We start from the raw sequence: 23,015 nt of genomic DNA, 5'->3' as shown, positions 1-23,015 counted from the left end.
TTTATTCAGTATATGAATAATGTTTTATTTTTGGATTCGTTTCTTAAATTAATATTTAGTAAATAAACTGTACGTTAAAATCTCGCCAGTGTTTCCAGTTGAAACCTTAAGTGGCTAAAGGTTTTAAAATGTATGGAAAGAGTCTTAAAAAAGGTCTTGAAAGGTATTGAATTTCCCTCTCTGATTGCTGTATATACTCTGTATAACAATTTGGTCTTTATTTTCAAGTACTTAAAGAGATTGTTCTCAGATTTGCTGTATTTTACTCTCCCACAAGGCATCCAAGATGAAACTGACTTTTTTCTCTCAGTAAAACATTAGAGGATTTTAGCTGAAACCATTGTGATGCAAAAAGTAAGTCAATGGCTACCACCTCATACAGTATACTGCACATATCTGTGTAGGGGTGTCAGTGTACTCTGCTCACGTGTTTAAGTGGCCTTTTATTTCATTAATATCTTCTTCTTGTATATTTTTAAATAATACTAAGATTTGAAATAGTCTACAAGTTTGGATTCAGTATAAGCACACTTCTTTTTTTTATATATATATCTATATATATAAACAGTACTGTGCAAAAGTTTTAGTCCAACATTAAATCAGTAGTTTTACTGATGATATAATGGATATATGTGACCATTTTCCACAAAAACCAGCCATAAGTGTCTTTGTTTTTAAAATTACGATTTATACAGGCTGAATAAATGACCTTTCGGTTGATGTATGGTTTTTTTTAGGATAGGAGGTAGGCTAGGTTAGAATTTAAATTATTTTGGTATAATTGTTTGACATGTGGAAAAACCATGTTGGAGAGAAGCTGTTTGTCATGGTTTGAGCTGCATTTCTACCAGTGTTTTAGCAATATTGTCTGAATTTGTGGAATTGTGAATGATGAAAAGTACAGATAGGGTTTAATCTGTCATCTGCCATTCTTTCTGGAAAGGACTTGAGTGGTGATAGTTTATATTTTCAGCATGATAATGATCCGCTAATTGCTGTGAAATTCTATTTGGAGAAAGAAAACAGCTGATGAAACATGAAATGGCCTAAACAGGCTGTATGAGATCACCTGGACAGAAAAGAAAGATCAGACACTCTAAACCTGAAGAAGAAAGTGCTAAAAGAAGCCTGATTATACAACACTTTATTTCAGAAAATGTCAGGACAATAAGAACAAAACAGTTTAAGCTGTGCTTGATGACAAGGGAAGCCACATTAAACAGATTTTAGCTTGAAAAGTAGTTTTTTTGTACATTTTTTGTTGTTTTTTGTACATATTTCCTATGTATATAATTTTGTTTGTTTTACAAGCCGCTATTACACATTCAAAGGGTCGCATTTTGGTTTTGGGGGTCTCCAACAACAGACTGATATGCATGCAAAGTCAAAAAACACTGTCATTGTCTTATAATATGCATTTATTTTGATCTAAATATCCCAACGACTCCCATATGAATCATTCAGCGATTCATTTGTTCCCAAATCCCTCCTTAGCATGATGCTAATCTGCGCTGATTGGACTGATGGCAGTCTGTTGTGACTGATCGACAGCGTTCAGCGCGAGACAGAGAGAAATACCCACCATGGCTTATCAACAATATTGAAGTAGTCAGAGTGCGGAGTGTATGTGTGAGCATACTGTACCTGCCAACACTCCCGTTTTTTTTCAGGAGTCTCCCATATTTTAGACCCATCTTCCACCACCTTCCCGTTTTGTTATTTCTCCCAGAAAATTCCCATAATTTCAACCATCCCCTCCCCCTGGTCCCCAGCATTTTGGTTCAGTCTGTGAAACCCTCAGGTCACCAACATTGGTATAGGATCCAATCGCAGCGGTAATCCGAAACATGCTTCATAGTAGTTACTAACACCACAGTACACTGTACCCGGTTCTCAACAGTGTTATTCAGACACCTCACCCCCGAACCTAACACCCCGGTCTCCCGGATTTTCAGGGACAAATGTTGGCAGGCATGTGTGTGAGCCCAATGCAGGAGTGCATTAAAGCAATGCACTTAAACACCAGCAAATTGCTCTATTCTTAACCATAAAAACAGTGACACACATTCAGTATTAATCCACACGAAAAAGTTGAACTATTTTGAAACTTGACCGTCGCACGTACAGCTGACTGTGTCCAGAGCAATGACAAAGGGCAGAGGATCGTGAGCTCACAATTGCATTTAAATCCATAAACAATCGCGTTTTCAACATGGCATTAGACACGATATGAGAATATAGAGTTAACCAGATACAGTACAAGCGGTTACAAGTAACAAAACACAATTAAATACATCATTTGTAAGCTAGAGAAAACAAGGAGGCAGCCATTTTAATAGCACTTACTTACACTTGAGAAGAAGAAACTGATCCATAAACTGTGTACTGTAAAGTTCCTGTCAAGCTTTGACAAAGTCTCATACATCAATAGTCTTTTCTGATCCTTCCTTTAACAAATGGCAGACGAATCCCCCGTTTTAAGCGTGTAGATTGCGAAGCACTCGTCAGAAAAACGATGAGAACACAGCACAAGGCTGTGGCTATAATGCTAAGGTATTTTTGCAAAAATAAACCTCAACCAATGACTCTTCACAGTTTCATCTTTGGGTAGATAAAATAACTAACTTTCCCCTCACACTTCCAATAATATCCAGCTGAGCACAGCGTCTTCGCGACATGATTCAACCGGGATCTGCTACAGTGTTTGTCTTCCTTTTTCTTTGCTACTGTTTGTGGGCAGGTCGCAGATTTCAATTTTCCCGGGTTTTTACGTGCAACAAATGTGCGGGGCTTAAGTTCCGTATCAACATCATGCCGGCACGCCTAAAGACTCGTTATCAAGATGATTCATTTGAAGCTCTATGAGTCGGCTCTTTTATAGATGAATCAATAGTTTTAAACACTGTGCACTTTCAGATTTAAGCCTAATATTCACTTCACTTAAAGCTGTTCCACACTACATGGAAGGTCATTTTCAAAAACCCATATTAGGGGGTCTTTAATAAAGACACTGATTGTTTATAGATTGTGCCAAAGTCTTAGACCAATAAAGCTGTCATAGTGCTTAGGATTTTTGCACAGTACTGTATATATTTAAATTTTGCTCATTGATCATCCCATTTCATGCTGAAATATGGCATTACAGTAGTTTAGGGTTGCGAATGCCATCTCATGTTGACTTCATTATTTGTGCCTGAAACGCCTGTAGCGTTTGTCAAGTTCTGACTATGTAAAGTGAAAGATCTCGTGCTACAGTTGAGCGCCAAACTACACTGTTGCCTAAAATGAGGTGACAGATGTCACAATCAGAAATCTGTTGGGACCCTGTTGGGGGGGGCTCTGCATCAGCAGGCTCCTGATGAGATGAGTCATCTGTGTAAAAACAAAAAACTTGCTGTTGTGGAGCTTTGCTTTCAGGAAGTTTGTGCTGTTCTGTGATTTTGTTTTAACCTTGTTTACTTTATTTAGTCTTGACAGATGACCTGCTACCTTTCTCCTTGTGGCCAGGCAACAGCTTTTGGGTGACAGGAACACAGCAGGACACCATTAAACACACACACACACACACACACACACGCACGCACGCACACAAGTACACACATTTTCATGTTTTATGGAGGCTTCCCATAGATTTTATACTGTATCCTCTCAGCCCTCACATTCTGCATCCATACTTGTGTGGATTTTCGGTCTCCACAATGTGGTGAAAAGGACCACCCTTATGAAAATAATCCAATTGTAATAAAACCATAGTAACCACAAAATGTACTCTAGTTTCACTATGGCATTTAAATTAAAACTATAGTAACTACAAAATGAAGCATAGTTTTACTAAGACATTTAAAGTAATGCAATAACTACTGTACAAAATGAACCATGGTCTTACTGCAGCATTTAAAGTAAAACCATAGTAACTACAAAATGAAGCATAGATTTACTATAGCGTCAGTGCTTTATCACCAATTATTTTACTAAAATTGTAGTTGAATTTTTTTAATAATCATACTAGTACACATTTTTATACATATTCTCTTTCAAATAATTTACTGTATAATTACTTTAGCTTTACTGCAGTACCAATAATAAAGTAGTACTACAGCAAAAGCATTTTTAAACCATGGTAACTACAGTCATGGTGTTATCAATTTTGGGGAGGTAACTCTGGAAATGTAATCGATTGCAGATTACTAATTACCCTATTTAAAATGTAATAAGTAGTGTACCTTTTCGATTACTTTATAAAAGTAAGGTAACTGATTACATCTGATTACTTTTTGATTACTTTTAAGTTTATAATGGATATTTTCAACTAAATCATTTTCAAGCATTTATACCAAGCAGATATGACCTTACAGTAGCTCTGTTTACTGTTAGAATTTCTAAATCTTTCATCACTTGAATTAAGAATATATTATTTTAATTTTTAAGCACAGCCACCACAAAACCAGACCTTATAACAAAAAGATTGTTTACAGCTGTTACAAAATCAAATTTTTTTCATATTGTATATATATTTACAACTCTTCATTAATAAATTACACTACATAATGTAGTATCATTAGTAACAATCATAAACAAATAGTAATTACCATAGTATACTTCAGCCTTTACTACAGTAAACTATATATATATATATATATACATACTCCTCTCCCTCAGTCATCTTTCCATTAAGCAAATTTCTCGTGTTAGCGTAATTGATTGGTGACGTCACCAACCAGAGGGAGAGGTGGTAGTAACGCACTAAAAAGTTTGTTGTCGACCACTGAAAAATAGGTAGAAGAAAAAATCTTCATTCTCGCCATTATATGGATTTACTTTGACTACTTGACTAAAAAAAAGCTTCGCTACTAAAAAGATATTTGATTTAGAAAGTAGTGCCACGCTACTGAGAAACGTAGTTAAGCTAGTAGCGTCACTACTTGTAGCGACACTACTGCCCAACCCTGTTAATGTGATAAAATTGCTTTGGCCAGCAAAGTCTGTTGGTGCGCTGAATTTCACAAATCGATAACTTTGTGAGTCATAATATATCTCATTCGAAATGAAAGGGTCTGTTTTTATTTCTGTTCACTCCCGATAACAACAAAATCCCTTTGCTTTTATAAAATAAAGGCTAGGTTACATACCTGCAGATGCTTAAGGTTCGATATTGAAGTCTTTGATGTCAAAATTATTTTAACAGCTGGCAAACAAATTTTGCACTGAACTCTTGTATTTGTGCCCTTCTTGGATTTCAAGCTGAAATTAAATCAATTAATGGGTCATGACCGAAAGGACGAGATCTCGGATACAAGCAGCCGAAATGAGTTTCCTTCGAAGGGTGGCGGGGCGCACTCTTATGGATAGTGTGAGGAGCTCTGACACCCGGGAGGAGCTCGGAGTAGAGCCGCTGCTCCTCCACATCGAGTGAAGTCAGTTGAGGTGGCTCAGGCATCTGTTTCTGATGCCTCCTGGACACCTACCTAGGGAGGTTTTCCAGGCATGTCCCACCGGGAGGAGGCCTCAGGAAGACCCAGGACACGCTGGAGGGACTATGTCTCTCGGCTGGCCTGGGAACGCCTCGGAGGAGCTGGAGGAAGTGTCTGGGGAGAGGGAAGTCTAGGGTTCTCTCCTAAGACTGCTGCCCCCGCGACCCGGCCCCAGAAGAGCGGCAGTAAATGAATGAATGAAATCAATTTTCAGCAATGAAATGCATTTTTATCACTCACCATGGTGGCAGCTCTCAGACTGGTTGTAGTAGCCTAATGCTTTCAGCGGCAAGTATGTCGCAATATCAAACCGGAAAACCAATCAAAAGCATCAAAATAGCACCGCTTTAAAGGGCACCTATGGTAAAAAATCTACTTTTCAAGCTGTTTAGACAGACATATGTGCATGTATGGTGTATAGACTGTCCTATTGAGGTGATATAAGCACACCCAGTGCTTTTTTTTTTCAATTTAACAACATAAAAAACGGTGGACCAATTGGATCGGTTTTCAAACCGACCGAAACTTTACATAGGAGAGCGGTCCCCTTGCCCACCAGTATTGATTGACAGGCACGTCATCATATCCTCAGTTTGTTTATTCACGTCCGCATTTTCAGCGTGAGTCGAAGTGATATCACTAACGGAACATGCTTGCTGTATTTTTAGATGCAAGGCTCATTGGGCTCAACACAAGATCAATATTCTCCACATTATCACTCTAATCGGAATTATTGGTTGTATCTTTAGGTAGGTTTGCAAACATGTGTACTTCTCATCGAGTCTACCTTATACTTCAGCCGTTTGCATTTCTCGTGATTCCAGAAGCTCCCTGTGATCTTAACTAGCATGCATTTTAGAATTCTAAACATAGGTTTCTATCAGGGTACACTCAAGTCGACGGCTGAGCGCCGCGGACCGCTGCAGACACCTATGTTTAGAATTCAAAAATGCGTGGCGCGACAATTCGGGACACTTCATGTTTCTGGTGCGCCACAGAGAGTGTCTGGTGTGCCGTGTCGCGGCTTCGAGCAGCGCATCCGGTGCCTCAGTCAAAGTTAATTCAGTGTGCGTGGTTATTTGTTTCTGTGTATAAGCTCGGCACTTGAAACTAGCACACAGTTGGTTGTAAAACTGTACAAAGACACAAATGATTTTGTACTTTCTGCTTGGTCTGTGTCAGAGTCGTACATGTACGACTGAATGCGGATCATCTCACTCCAGCTTTTTCTCCGTCTGCCTGTCAGACTCTGTTGCAAACACAGAGCGGGTGAGCTCATGGCTCCGCCCCCTTGTTACGTTGGCGGGAAGCCGAAACTAATTTACATGTGAAGCAACACACCCCTAAATCAGCGAACTGTGGACACGCCCCCAACATGACACTTTTTAACACATTATAATAAAACAATCTGAATTGTGTTTAAACTGAACCTAAACTGGCACACTCAGAACCATAATATTAATATTAAATCATAAAAAAGAGGTAAACTATGAGCCCTTTAATAAACAGTCTTAGCAGAAGGCATCATGCATATCCAAAACAGGCAAAGCAACAGATTATTATTATTTAACATATTTTAAAAGATTTTAAAATAAAAATTTTAAATGTAACCCCATTTGTAATCTTTAACATTTTCACAAGTAACTGTAATTTAATTACACTTTTTTTTCAGTACCTGTAACGAATTACTGTTACATTTATTTTGAAATTAAATTACGTAATGCTGTTAGTTACAAGTTACTCCCCAACACTAGGTGTGTTAGTACCACAATATTACAACATTAAAACCATGATCTCAAGAATATTTTTAAAACAACGGTACAAACCAATAAAACATGGTTACTACAGAGTTTATTTACCATAGCAATTTTTGTAAGGACACACACACACACACATTTTGTAACCTTGAGAGAGAGCCAATCCATTTGTTAATCCATAGCTTCTGCAGGCATAATATGACAAATTCATCTTCTTATGCAAATGAAAGTGACATTTATCATGACACGCATGCTTGTAAAGCCCAGTCTGACAAGAAGACTCAATAAGTCCAACTGGATCTGTCACAGTGCTTAAGTACGGATGAGAACCAGTAGGGCAGCATTATTACTATTTCTCGGCACTACAGATTACAAGCACCACTATGAAATTGCCTGTGAAAACGGTCATAGAAGACACATCTCTGTCCTATGTCGTTAGAGTCTTCATCCTACAAAAAAAAACAAGGTACGGTTTTGGTTTTGTCACTTAGTGTTAATTAATAAACTTACAAGTACTGATGTGTTGTTTTTCCACTTTGCTTTGCAGCACTTGCGTCACAAGTGCATTGCCACAGGTTGTGGTGAGCCATGAAAGCTCTGTGCTTCAGCTGCCTCCATAGCAACAGTGAAACATCACAATTTGCTAAACCTTAATTTAAGCAGACTGCCTTCTCCAGGCACTTTCAGGCTCTTGTGTTTTCCCCTCGCTGTGTTCTGCTGAAAACTGGCTAACAGTGGGAGGGTGTATGTCGATATGGCTTTGCATTTCTCAGTAGTTATATGTTAAAGCATTCATTTATGCTTGTTGTTTTTGTCCACTGTAAACTGGTCACACTTTAATAAGGTTTCATTAGTTCATGTTAGTTAATGTATTTACTTACATAAACTATGTCAGTGTTTCCCAACCCTGTTCCTGGAGGCACACCAACAGTACATATTTTGGATGTCTCCCTTTTCTGACCCATTAACTTCAGGTGTTGGAGTCTCTTCTGATGTTATGATGAGTTGATTCGGGTGTGTTTGATTAGGGAGAGGTTGAAAATGTGTACTGTTGGTGTGCCTTCAGGAACAGGGTTGGGAAACACTGAACTATGTATTGTGCAGCATTTATTAATCAGAGTTTAACATTTGGGCCAGTTGGTGTTTCTTTTGCATGATCTCCATGTTTCCTCCAGATCATGCAAAAGTAATCTGGTTTCCCCCACAGTCCAAACACATGCGCTATATGTGAACTGATGAACTAAATTGTCTGTAGTGTATGAGAGTGTATGGGTGTTTCCCAGTACTGGGTTGCGGCTGAAAGGGCATCAGCTGTGTAAAACACGTGCTCATTCCACTGTGGCGACCTCTGAAGTAGAGACTAAGCTAAGGAAAATGAATGAATGAAATTCATGCTTGTTAACGTTAGTTAATGCACCGTGAGTTAACATGAACTAACAACGAACAACTGTATTTTCATTACCTAACGTTAACAAACATATATAACTGTAATAAATACTGTAATAAATGCACTGTTCATTGTTTGTTCATGTTAGTAAATACATTAACTAGTTCAACCTTATTGTATAATCTTACCAGTACAAATAATTAAATGTGCACTTGTACAGTGCATTCGGAAAGTATTCATGGTGCTTCACTTTTTAAAATGGATTAAATTAATTTATTTCTTCAAGTTTCTACACACAATACCCCATAATGACAACGTGAAAAAAGAGTTTTTGAAATTGCTAATTTATTAAAAATAAAAAACCTGAAACATCACATGTACATAAGTATTCACAGCCTTTGCCGTGAAGCTCTAAATCGAGCTCAGGTACATTCTGTTTCCACTGATCATTCTTGAGATGTTTCAGCAGCTTAATTGGAGTTCACCTGTGGTAAATTCAGTTGATTGGACATGATTTGAAAAGGCATACACCTGTCTATATAGGGTCCCAGGGTTGACAGTGCATGTCAAAGTACAAACCAAGCATGAAGACAAAGGAATTTTCTGTAGACCTCTGAGACAGGATTGTCTCAAGGCACAAGGCTGGGGAAGGTTACAGAAAATGTTCTGCTGCTCTGAAAATTCCAGTGAGCACAGTGGCCTCCATCATCCGTAAGTGGAAGATGTTTGGCCTCAGTAAGGGAGGTGATCAATAACCTGATGGTCACTCTGTCTGAGCTCCAGTATTCTTCTATGGAGAGAGGAGAACCTTACAGAAGGACAACCATCTGTGCAGCAATCCACGAATCAGGCCTGTGTGGCAGAGTGACTCCCCGCCTGGAATTTGCCAAAAGGCATCTGAAGGACTCTCAGACCATAAGAAACTAAATTCTCTGCTCTGATGAGACTGAAATTGAACTCTCTGGAGTGAATGCCAGGCGTTACGTTTGGAGAAAACCAGGCACCGCTCATCACCAGGCTAATACCATCCCTACAGTGAAGCATGGTGGTGGCAGCATCATGCTGTGGGGATGTTTTTCAGAAGCAGGAACTGGAAGACTAGTCGGGATAGAGGAAGAGATGAATGCATGTACTGAATGAAAACCTGCTTCAGAGTGCTCTTGACCTCAGACTGGGCACACCGCTAAAATATCACAACTCTGTGAATGTCCAAGCCAGAGCACGGACCTAAATCCTATTGAACATCTCCGAAGAGATCTGAAAATGGCTGTACACGTTCGCTTCCCATCCAATCTGCCATCCTGCCAACCTGTAATTGCTGCCAAAGGTGCATTAACAAAGTATTGAGCAAAGGCTGTGAATACTTATGCACACGTGATTTTTCAGGTTTTTATTTGTAATAAATTTGCAACAATTGCTTTTTCTTTCTTTTTTTTTTGTCATTATGGGGTATTGTGTGTAGAATTTTAAGGAAATAAATAAATTTAATCCTTTTTGGAATACGACTGTGACAAAAAATGTGGAAAAAAGTAAAGCGCTATGGATACTTTCTGGATGCACTGTAGAATGCTTAACATTTTTAGACAATTCTGTTGTCACATTAATTCAGTTCAAGATCACTTTACTTTAAAGTACATTTCAAGTACTTTACTTTGTTTTGGCCATTTTGTATTGTGACAAGTACCTGTTTTGTGTGTATGTAAAGTGTAAAATACTTGTTGGTTGTTTACATTGTAATGATTTCAAAGTAAATAGGTTTTTATTGCAACCAAATTTTTGCTCATTTGAATAGCAAATATGTTAAGCAGGGGATTCATTTTATATTAAAGTATAATTTAGTTTACAAAAAATGACTGTTTGAGAAATGAAGTTTGATAAAAATAAATCTGCAATTGCACACTGAATTAAAAAATTTCTTTCGTAATTTTTGTAAAAAAAAAAAAAAAATGACGTCAGGTTGTGTCAATCGTACTGACATACTGCTTCCGAAACTGTCATCCATCAAAAAAAAAAAAAAAATAGAATCGGGTTTGATTTGTTTTGGTTTTTGCATCTGAAAAGGTGTTTTGAGAGGTGTTTTGACAATTCAGGGCCACTGTACAAGCAAAAAACTTCAAACTAAATTAAAATGCATATTAGACTAAAGTCTAGAAGGGATACAGCTGCGGCCAGAAGTTACAACAATACAATTACTGAACAACAGGTTTAGGGTTGCGTTAGGGGTAAACGTAAATAAAACACAATTAATGGGTAATTTAATAAATAACAAATCATTTTCATAAGCTGCGCTCCTACTAGAGTTTGAACATGTGAAATTCTGTCACACGGCACTGCGATATGGCTGGGATAAAACAAGATGATTAGACATTAATAAAGTGAGCGATTGCTGAATTTCTTTACAGAGAGGTCATGTTTTGATCTTCTTTTGGTCTCACGCAATTACATGATGGAATTTTTGCAGGTCAAAGTTCATCACGCGAATGCGAAACTTGTAGCACAGAAGTCTATGGTGCAAAAAGTGCAGTGTTACCGCAGCTTTATTCCTATGATTTTTTATTTCATCATACCTGTGCATTCCCTCATTAGTCCCTTTTACATGCAGTCACTTCACTAACCTAGTGCCTGGTCTATGATTCACACCCTTGAGCTTACCTGACTTCAGTATTGCTTCTTACAGTACCTGGAGGTTTATATCTCCTCGTCTCCTGGTGTCTTCATCTTCTGTGGTCCCCTGGACTATACCTTTCCCCAGCAAAAAAGTTCTCACAGATAAGCAAGAACGCCCATAATGATTGGCCTGCCCTGTAACCCAGTTTACAAAACTGACAGTAAACATATCTGGTTTTTGCCTGATCCTGTCTCCAGAATCTCAATGTGCGTGCGTGAGGATTTTTTGTCTCTGACTGATTTTTTCCACAGTACCTTGATCTACACCTTATGCTTCCTTAAATTCTCTTAAATCTAAAACCTTCAGGATTTGCGAATGTCCTTATGTGTTGCATACAAATCAATGATAAAACAAGTTAAGGGTTCTTTTTGAACACTGCTCTCATGGGTCTTGTTCTTTTTGGATTCTCTATAAGGAAGAAACAAGAAAATGTAATTGCTCATACTGTATTTTGCTGTATTTTCCATACCTCCTGAGACGTAATCAAGCTTTCACAAAAGTTGAACTGGGGTGCGTTTCCAAAAATTATCAATAGCCAACTAAGGTCGCAAGTTGTGTCGTTACAAACATTGTTCGTTGATTTGGTGTTTCCCAAATCCATCTTACCAACTAACATTCGTGTCCCAAACTTGCCCTAAACTATGCCCTATTTATTTAGAACATTCTAACATTTAAACTTGGAATGATTAAATAAAAAGCATTAAGGTCATCTCTCTTAGGTGTAATTTGCTTTCAAAGTATTTTCAAAGTTCAGTTTTAGCGATCTTCATGTTTACAATTGCGCTCCCTTTGCAGTGCACTTTGAAAACATTGATGTCCTTTTGAACACAGCCGTGGCTAATGACGGAAGCTAAAGGTGACCTATTATTTAAAAGCGGAAATTACGTTACGTCTCCAAAGCTTGTGAAAACAAAAAAACAGCATATGTTAATGCTTTTAATTTATAGTATTTTATATATTAAGTATCTGTACTGTATATCAGCAGCGTGGGTCCTGGTCCACAAGTGGGCCTCAGCAAGCTCTGTGGGGGGTCATGTTATTTAATTTATTTTTAATTTAGCAGTGGACAATTAGGAGAACGATCATGTTGCCTTAGTTCATTTTATCCCCTGGCTGACCAAAAAAAATTGACAAATTTGTAATTCGTACTCCAGAAAAAAAGTCTCACTGATTTGCCTTCAACAGCTAATAATAATGACCCAAGCATACTGGACCCAGGTGAGGAAGCTCCAAACATTTTGGGTCACAGCGCTAGCAATACTGGAAACACCAAGATAGTTACCTGAACTATGGTTTTATTTTATTTTCTCGAAGCAAAGAGTCCCTGACCCAGCCACCGTGCATTATCTGCGTCAAAGTTCTTGCTGACGAATGCATGAGAGCGTCCAAATTAATAAGACATTTGCAGACGCCTCATCCCTACCTCAATACTGCAAGGTGTACCCAAAACTACTGGCCTACTGATGTTTTGCTTTTACATTTTACTTTAGGCTATTATTTGTGCATAAACATATCTAGATATAGTAACAAACAAATCATCTTTTTTTGACATACCTACTGCAAACTTATATGAGCGATAATATCATTAAATGTGGAGGGGGCCTTACAATATTCTCCAACACAATCTCGCGGCAATTCGTAACTTTTTGATTTAGTGGCTAATTTGTACGAATTCGTACGATCTAATTCGTACAATTTCGTACGATTTGCTCATCCTCCAATGACGGTTGGGTTTAGGGGTGGGGTTACGTGCCACGCCTCCTTTTTAAAATCGTACAATTTCGTATGACTGAACTCGTACGAATTTGTACAAATTAGCCACTGAACTGACAAAACGTAAAATACTTACGTTTCCTCGTGAGATCAGGCTGATATTTTCTCAGGGAAAAGGGGGTCTCAGGCACAAAAAAGGTTGGGAAACACTGCTGTATAAGACACGGGCCTGTTGGTTAGAACATTTCTGCAGGTGTTTTGCATGTCAAATTGTAAAAGTAGACTTTTAAAAAATCAATTAATAATTACATAAACAAGATCCTACTTAATAATAATAATAATAATAATAATAATAATAATAATAATACATAATTATAATAATCATTAATATTATTATTATGATTGTTATTATTATTGAAGTAGGATTTTTTTTCATTTCCTAATAAATAATAAATATTAAATTGCATTCCTTAATAAATAGCCTGATTATTTATTTATTTATTTATATGATTTTAGAATATGTGTCAGCTTTTGTAAGTGATTTTATGTTAATTTAGAATAGAATATGTAATGTTCTCAATAATATTTCTAAAGCAAACACAGGCCCTACATGTGCCATTTACATATATTTCAATTAATATGGAAAGCGAGTGCATGTTTTTTCCAAAGCTAATACTGTATTTTTTTTTAAATGCGTGTGCGTGTAAAACAATATAATTTGCACAAAGAAATGATGGGGTTCTTCTCTAAAGAAGTTGTTAGTCCACCCTGTTTAGAGCATCATTATGGGCGTTTTATGTTATAACTAACGTGGTTCAAGCGATGGATCTGCGACTGAGAAACTACGGGTTTCAGGAAACACTCGTTACTACATCGTTCTTTGCCCAAATGATGAATCGTACTATGATAGTTCAGCCGTAAGTTACGTCGTTATTTGGGAAATGCATCCCTGAACATCTTGAATATTTCTCTAAAAACTTCTGGGGTGTTTGTAAGTAAACTTCAAAAGTCATCTCTTTATTTAATTACTAATTTCTTCTTATTATTTTTTAGGGGTTTTCACCTTTATTGACAGGACAGTGGAGATTAACAGACAGGAAAGTGTGGGGAGCAGAGAGAGGGGAAGGATCGGCAAAGGACCTCAAGCCAGGAATCGAACTCAGGTCGCAGCAAGCACCTGGGTGCTATATGTCGACGCACCAACCACTAGGCTATTGGCGCCAACATACTAATTTCTTATTAATACCTTTTGTAATTATTATAATTATTTAATAATATACTTTCTTCAAAATATATATTTGTGACTGCTAGATATTCAGTTTTACTACACATATACAAGTAATTCTTGATTATTTTCAAATGCTATTTCAGGTTGATTTTATTTTATATTTGTGAGTTTTGATGTAATACGGTCATGTTGCGTCTATTTTGTTTTCTCTGACTGTTGTACTGAGGTTAGGCTAATGTTCTGTTACCATAGATGATTATCTAATTGAGCTTATTATATTGTTTCCCTGTTTGTATAATCCTGTATTCACATGCTATCGGAAATTCCCAATTTCCTACTTCCCACTAACACAGTCATAATTACCAGATCATATTCCAACTCTTTGATTTCAGAAAGAATAGGAACCACATGGGTTATTCTAGCTTGTATTTACACCCAAACATATTTCACATATTCATATTTAATACATTTAGCATCTCATTTATCACAAAGTTGTGTTTTTGTAGTTTGCATAGAGATGACAAGAGAATCATGATCAAATACTTACACTTGAAACCCATCTTTAAAGACTTACACAACCGCTCTTGTTAGCACAAATAATTAATACGTTTTCTGTATTTAACTGTGTAATGTAGATGTGTCCTAAATAGGGTCAATTGTGTTCTACGGTATTCAAATATTTCAATAGCTGTGCTAATGTTTAGCCAAGTCTTTTTTTTCCATCTGTAGTTGTCCTTGAGAGGCTTTTTGAATGTGCCTGCTTCTTTTCCACCTTTTCGGTAATTCTTGGCTCCTGATTTTGTCTTTAGGGACTCCAGCAGGACACAGTCATGGCTTGTGTGTAATTTTGGCTTGCCCTACTTTTCCAGAGATGTTTAATTGCTTGTCTGTCCGCCTTCCTCCCCATAGGCATTGTGTTCACTGGTAGTATTTGGGCCTATCGTTAAAGTCTCATGCATGCATTATTCAAAATAAGAGGAAAACTTATTGATATTGCGATTCTGTTTTAAGGATGTGTTTGTAAAAGGGTCTCTATTTAAAAAATTCTTTGTAAAAGAAACCTGTATTTTGAAAAAGGAGGAGTGGAACAAATGTAAAATATGTTTAGGTTTGGCTGTTTGATAGTGATTAAGAAAACACTGTATTTAAGGGGGGCTATGTTTAAGAATTTTCCTTAATCAATTGCTTTTAATATTTTATTAACAATATGAGAACAGGTCCAAATTTCCAAATCTCCACATCCAAATTTATTGTTATCAATCTATGACAACAATGTAATTTTCAATGAATTCATATGAATTTGTAGGATCTCATTTGTACAATTTAGAATAATTTGTTCATCCCCCAGTGATGGTTGGGTTTAGGGGTGGGGTTTGGTACCACGCCTCCTTTAACCGTGACTGAATTTGTACGAACTCAGAATGCTGTCGATGTTCTTTGTGTTATTAGCCCCTTTCACACATACAGACCTTTCCGGAAATTAACCGGCAATTTTCCGGAAAGGCCTGCATATGTACAGTAAACAGCCTCTTTTTGAAAATTACGGTAAAAATTAATTCCGGGAATTTTCCGGAAAGAGAAGTTGTAACATTACCGTTAATTTGCTGGAACGCTGTGCTGTGTGAACACAGAAGGAAGTTTGCCAGAAAGAGCACGTTCACCTCTAGAACACGCTGATGTGAGACATCTACTCCAGCCAATAAGACCACACAGGACGCATTCACGTCCGCGAAAACAAAAGCCTTTGAATATTTTTCCAGACACTTTCAGCTGCTAGATGTTAGTCCGATCACGTTTCTATGTTTCTTCTTAATGCCAACTGTGTACAAAATTATCGAAAAAATGCTTATGATAAACTGTTGTTTGTTTACAGTACCTTCAAGCTCTGCTGGACGCTTGTGCACGTGAAGAAGCCCATCCTTTATACAATAATCCAGTTTTGCACATAAATTTAATTAGCATTTTTGGATGAAAACATAGCTATTGCCTACATTTCTCCTTTTTTAATGAATAATTAGCTTAAATTCGCTGACCTTCAACAGGTATATCTACTGTAACTAGATTAATGGGATTATTACTAGTTTTTAGTACTGCTTACATTCTAAATGTCATATCAAACTCTACCACTTGATTAATAAAAAGGCAGACACACACAAGTGCACTTTTAAATCTATTAAAAACTCATCTTTAGAAATCTTATCTCAAACTGTGATCCCTGGTCACTCGTAATATCTGCGCTCCATTGATAATTCCTTTTCATAGTTGCCCTGTGCGCGCTTATCTCTGACTTGATCTACTCAAGTTGATTCTCAGATCAGCTGTTCTGAAACCGAAAACTCTGAGTTTTTAATCTCTTGGTAAGTCGACTCAGAGTTCAAGTTTAAACTCAGAGTTGGTTGAACGACCTTACTGAAACAGGCCCCTGAAAGTGTTCCTCCGTATGTTTTCATTGAAGTTGTTCACAATACTTATCCATCCACATAATTTGTAATGTAGATTAAGTGTGTAAACATTTAGCTGCGGTTCGTGTTTCTGCCTTTGGATGTCTCACAAAGCAGCTGCATGAATGCTAAAGCTTTAAATAAAAGTGAAACCATCAAGAAAAGGCCGACCCCTTCTATGTTTACAAATACAAGCGCATCCGTTAATAGGTCATTTCTGGTTAATGATGTCAGAATACCGGTATTTTGGAAGGGATGTGTGAATGGTCTTTTCCGGAAAAATTACGAAACGTCCTTGCCTGTGTGAACACCTTTTTTATGAATTTACTGGTAAATCGTTCCGGAAATGTTCTGGATATTTACTGGTATCATTGTGTGAAAGGGGCTATTGAAAGAGCACAGGATGTCTAAATGTGGTTCGCAGTATGCAAGGGGTCTACCTGTTTGTTATTAGTATACTACTGTAGAGAAATATCTAATTTTAAGGTGTCTGTGGTCCTTTTAAGGTTATCAAAAATCCCTGTTTACATGATAGTCTAGACTTTAAATCAGAGTATTTTCTAAATAATATTAAAATCGGAGCATTGGTGTCCATGTACTTACTCATTGAAAGTCTCAGATTATGTCAGAGACCTCAAATGTGTCATTAAGTTTGACGTGTTTCCCTCTTACATGCAACTTTTGTAAAGCATCTGCTTCACGTTGTTGTGTCAGAATCCTTGCTTGTAAAATACGCTTTAGAACGCTTAGTTTAAGCAGATTTGATGAACGCGATCATGCGTGTTGATCTGAAGAGAGTCGCTCTCGCTCACCGAATTGCGTGCGTCCATTCCCCAAGCAACAAGAACAAACGCCTGACATCGCCTGTCCGTATTCCTCAAAGTTGTTTAGAATTAAAGGTTTAGAGATGGTGTGACAACCTGTATGTGACTTTAAAGCACACCTTGATGCTTCTTACATCCTTGTCGCAGCACCAGTGGCACCGAAATTCATATGCTTATTTGATCCAACAAGGCAAGGCAAGGCAAGGCAAGTTTATTTATATAGCACATTTCATTCACAGTGGCAATTCAAAGTGCTTTAAATAAACACGAATAAAAGAAACAAGTATAAGAGAAAAAAAATCAAATAAAAAATAAAAATAAGCATAAAAACAGATAAAATGTGTTATAAAAGAATAAAAATGAAAAGAAAAACATAATAGTGCTATCTGTCGGATGTAGCACAGTGCTCATTCAGTAAAGGGATGGGTAAACAGATGTGTTTTCAGTCTTGATTTGAATGTGCCTAATGTTGGAGCACATCTGATCATTTCTGGAAGCTGATTCCAGCAGCGAGGGGCGTAGTAGCTGAAAGCCGATTCACCCTGCTTTGACTGAACTCTTGGAATTTGATCCTAAAGATCTGAGTGATCTGTTAGGTTTGTATTCAGTGAGCATATCTGTAATGTATTGAGGTCCTAGGCCATTCAGTGATTTATAGACCAGTAATAATACTTTAAAATCTATTCTGAATGTAACTGGGAGCCAGTGTAAAGACCTGAGGAAAGGTGTGATGTGCTCTGATTTCCTGGTTCTGGTCAGAAATCTGGCCGCAGCGTTCTGGATGAGCTGTAACTGTCTGACTGTCTATTCCCTAAGCATATCGGTTACAAAAGTAACGGTGGTCTAATCCTACTGTTTTCTTACCCTCAAGTAATTCCAAACCTTTATTAGTTTATTCACAATAAAGATATTTTGAAGAAAACTAAAAACTTGTTTCCTTAGTAAGAAAAACAAATACTTTGCATGCCAATAGTTACAGATTTCTAACATTTTCAACATATCTTCTTTGTGTTCAACAGAAGAAAGAAAGTCAAACAGGCTTGACACAAGTAAAGGGTGAGTAAATGATTACAGAATGTTCAGTTTTTGGGTGAACTACCTCTTTTATTCTTTAGGTGGCTCACGGTAAAGCTAAAAAGTTGCTTTATAAAAGTACGACTCACAGTTGAAGTCAGAATTATTAGCCCACCTGTTTATTTTTTTCCCCAATTTCTGTTTTACAGAGAGAAGATTTTTTTTCAACACATTTCTAAACATAATAGTTTTAATAACTCATCTCTAATAACTGATTTATTTTATCTTTGTCATGATGACAGTAAATAATATCTGACTAGATATTTTTCAAGACAATTCTATACAGCTTAAAGTGACATTTAAAGGCTTAACTAGGTTAATTAGGTTAACTAGACAGGTTAGGGTAATTAGGCAAGTTATTGTATAACAATGGTTTGTTCTGTAAACTATTAAAACAAAATATAGCTTAAAGAGACTAATAATTTTGATCTTAAAATGTTCATAAAAAATTTAAACTGCTTTTATTTTAGCCGAAATAAAACAAATAAGACTTTCCCCAGAACTACAAATATTATCAGACATACTGTGAAAATTTCCTTGCTCTGTTAAACATAATTTGGGAAATATTTAAAAAGAAAAAAGAAATTCAAAGGGGGGCTAATAATTCTGAATTCCCTGATTTTGATTCGCCGACAGGTTTAGAGAAATCACAGACAAATGCCTGAAATCACAGACAAATCGGTGCTCGTTCACGTTAATGACAATCGCACAGTATGAACTATCAAAGACACGATCTGAGAGAATAGCAGATGAGTCGCCAATGCCTGTAAGATATTTGGCATGCTAAATATCTGGAACTGTCGGCAACTCAAATCATGTTCTGATTGAAATTAACATTGGCAATTACCTACAGCAATGAGAGAGCAGCATCCACAAGTATGGGTATCTGCAGGCCAGCGGGATGTTGGGAGAAGTTAAAAGCGCTCATTTTCAGTTTATTTACCCAAGAAATGGAAGAAAAACTAGTGTAAATTTGTCAGGAGCACCCGTGTCTGTTTGACGTGTCATCTGAGCAATACCACAACCGGGTCGAAAAGTAAAAGAAAGCTGAGGAGAAATTGCTAATTCTCTTCAAACCGAGGTGAGCAAATAAGTAAATTTTCGACCCCATTAAAGGCCTTTTTCTTATTATGTAGTTAATAACACAAGATATACTACGTGTTTTTGGTTGTGAGATGTAGTTCGGACAAAGTTGTCGGCGATTCTTCCTATTTTTTTTTTTTTAGAGATTGATTTTTGGCCTTTCTTAAGTGGATAGGACAGTATTTCAGACAGGAAGCGAAGTGGGAGAGAGAGAGGGGAACTTGGGACACCCTGAATAGCTACAGCACCATATGTCAGCGTGCTAACCACTAGGCTATTGCGCCGACGATTCTTCCTATTTTAAAGTCATGTAGTGTAAAACCTCTTGTCGCCAATCCATCTTGCAGTGTAAACAAAGCGGCGACAAAACGCTAGCCCAGATAGCCATGCAGTGTGAAAACATCTGTGACACGATTACTTTGAAAATCATGCGGTCTGAACTCAGCATTACATGTAAATGAACATACAACGTAAGTATTGTGTTCTTGCTGTGCAATACAAACATTTAATGGAGTAAAAGTGTTCAAATATCTACCATTAAACTGAGGTGGTATAATTGAGTTTCAGGCAAGTCAGCTATAACAAACCCACACAGCAAGATTGGCATCAAGATCTGCCAGACAGGAGACAACCTATAAGAAATCTCTCAGGGTTCATTTCTACACCATCAGGCCTTTTGACAATGTGGAGAATGAATGCTGTGACATGTTATAAATTGCACCTGACGCAGTTCAAAAGCAATCCTGAAATTGAGCTTGATAGCTGGAAGCCTGAGGCCAGTAATGTTTATTAAGACAGTAAAGATACATTCACATTCAAATGACGCTGTGACAATTCAAAACGTTTTTTTCGTATGTATTTTTGAATGTTTTCCATATAGATGACAACACTGTCAAAATCCCTGATTACATGGATCTGTCTTGTTTTATATGTATAGTAATGCTTGTTATTAACAATGTATCTGTGCACTTCATTATTTTGTAAATACGGGGGTATCAATGCATGTCTTGTTGCTGCCTTGCCTTCATCCATTCATCAATATTCCTCCATTTTGTTAGCCATGCCCATCTTCCAACAATCCATTTGGTTCCCAAAGGACAAAATCATGCACCACCCTATTTTTCTTTTAATTTTAAGACAGTTTCAAGTAAGTACAGGAAAAAAGGGACAACCTTAACTTCAGCTTCATGGTGACTATAAAATAATATAAACATTTTCTAACATCTTCTGTTTAAAAGGTCTTCATTCTCCTTAAGTATGTGTAGTCCATTGATTATAGAGCAGTTGTCCATGACGGTTGATTTCAGTAGGTATCTTGACATTCAGTCTTCTCAGCAGGAGAGAATGTGAGATGGAGGAGAGCGATGAACAGACGAGACCAACAGGCCTGCTAATTATCCGAGCAGAAATAAACCAGCTGTCAGTCTAATGCGCGACTGCTGTGCTTCACTCCAGCCCACCCAGGAGACACAAAACGGTGGGCTCTTGAGTCAGCAGAATGACTTCTGGAAGATTTGTCAAGTCATTCGGCATGATTTTAAGCAGATAAGTGTTGTATTTCTGAAATAGTTTATGGGGTTGCTATTATATTTAATGAATTACGCAGTCACCAGATATGACAGATGACTGGATTGTACAGAAGTCCTACTAGGCCACTCAAATACACAAAAGTATGCATTGTAAAACGTTAAAATTTAAAAATGAATGGTTCCTGAATTCCTAGTTAAACTTTACAGTATGTAATAGGTCATGTTATGAATAATGAGTGTTATTCAAATGTACTATTCTTATTCAATACTTCTACAACCCCAAATCAGAAAAAGTTGGGACAGTATGAAAACGCAAATAAAAAAGAAAGTGATTTCTAAATTTACTTTGACTTGTATTTCATTGCAGACAATACAACAAACCTTATATAATTTTGGTTCTTGCAACCCATTTCCAAAAAAAGTTGGAACAGTAAAGCATTTACCACTTTGTAATGTTGCCATTCCTTTTCACAACACTTAAAAGACGTTTAGAGACTGAAGACACCAAGTGATGAAGTGTTTCAGGTGTAATTTTGGCCCATTCTTCCTGCAAACAAATCTTAAGGTGGACAACAGTACGGGGTCTTCATTGTCCCCGTGCTTCAAAATGCACCACACATTCTCAATTGGAGACAAGTCGGGACAGCAGACAGGCCAGTCAAATACTAGTCTCTTCCTCTTCAGCCAGAACTTTGTAATGTGGTTTTGTATTGCCTTATTGAAATAAGCAAGGGTGTCCCTGGAAAAGCTACTGTGGTGGTCATGGAGGAGTGGAGAACATGAGAGATTCCTGTGACGCTCCAGGGACAGATGAGTCTTCGCTGAAGCCAGCTTCCAGCCTTTGCCGCTGAGACTGCAGCTCTGCACAAGACGTTTGGCCATAGGAGAAAGAAAAATGGTTGTGCCCAACTGAGCCTGGTTTCTCTCAAGGTTTTTTTCTTCACTTTCGCCAATTAGTGAAGTTTTTTCCCTTTCCGCTGTCGCCACTGGCTTGCATGGTTTGGGATCGGTAGAGCTGCGCATCGTTGGATTTGCTCTTCAGTGTTTGGACTCTCAGCAGTCACTTTTAAACCACACTGAACTGAACTAAACTGAACTGAACTTAAACACTACAAACTGAACTACACTGAACTGCGTTCCAATTTACTATGACCTTTTATGTGAAGCTGCTTTGACACAACCTACATTGTAAAAGCGCTATACAAATTCACAAGGTGAATTGAATTGAATTGAATTGAAAAAAGAAGGCAGCATATTGTGCTCCAAAATCTCTATGTACTTTTCAGCATTAATATTGCCATCACAGAAGTGCAAGTTACCTTTGCTAAGGGCACTGACATAACCCAATACCATGACAGACCCTGGCTTTTGGACTTGTTGCTGGTAACAGTCTGGATGATCCTTTTCTTTTTTAGTTTGGAGCACATGGTGTCCATTTCTCCCCAAAAAATCCTGAAAAAAAAACACGATTCATCTGACCACAGTAAAAGTTTCCACTGTGTGATGGTCCATCCAAGATGCCTCCGAGCACAAAGAAGTCAACGTGCTTCTGGACACTGTTAACATAGGGCTTTCTTTCGGCACAATACAGTTTTCACTGGCATTTGTAGTTGTAACTATGTATTGTGGTGCTTGATAAAGGTTTGTCAAAGTAGTCCTGAGCACATGTGGTGATATCTCTTATAAATAAATGAGGATTCTTGATGCAGAGCCATCTGAGGGATCGGAGATCACAGTATTTCAGCTTTGGCTCGTGCGTTTTCCCTTTACACAGTGAAATTCCTCCAGATTCCTTGAATCTTTCATTGATGTTATGCACTGTTGAAGGTGAAATATCCAA

At 37.5% G+C, this 23,015-nt stretch overlaps 1 long non-coding RNA gene across 1 annotated transcript in view; it reads left to right on the top strand.

The window, feature by feature from the left end:
* LOC130214814 (uncharacterized) overlaps positions 1–14,276 on the top strand; it is an 80,529-nt gene extending 66,253 nt beyond the window's left edge. Inside the window, exon 3 of the long non-coding RNA XR_008835638.1 lies at positions 14,050–14,276. This is a non-coding gene — a long non-coding RNA (uncharacterized LOC130214814). The remainder of the gene's footprint in view (positions 1–14,049) is intronic.
* Positions 14,277–23,015: the final 8,739 nt, after the last annotated feature.

This window comes from Danio aesculapii, chromosome 21, assembly GCF_903798145.1.
Source record: "Danio aesculapii chromosome 21, fDanAes4.1, whole genome shotgun sequence".
NCBI classification, from domain to species: Eukaryota; Metazoa; Chordata; class Actinopteri; order Cypriniformes; family Danionidae; genus Danio; species Danio aesculapii.
This window is presented reverse-complemented; position numbering and strand designations above follow the sequence as displayed.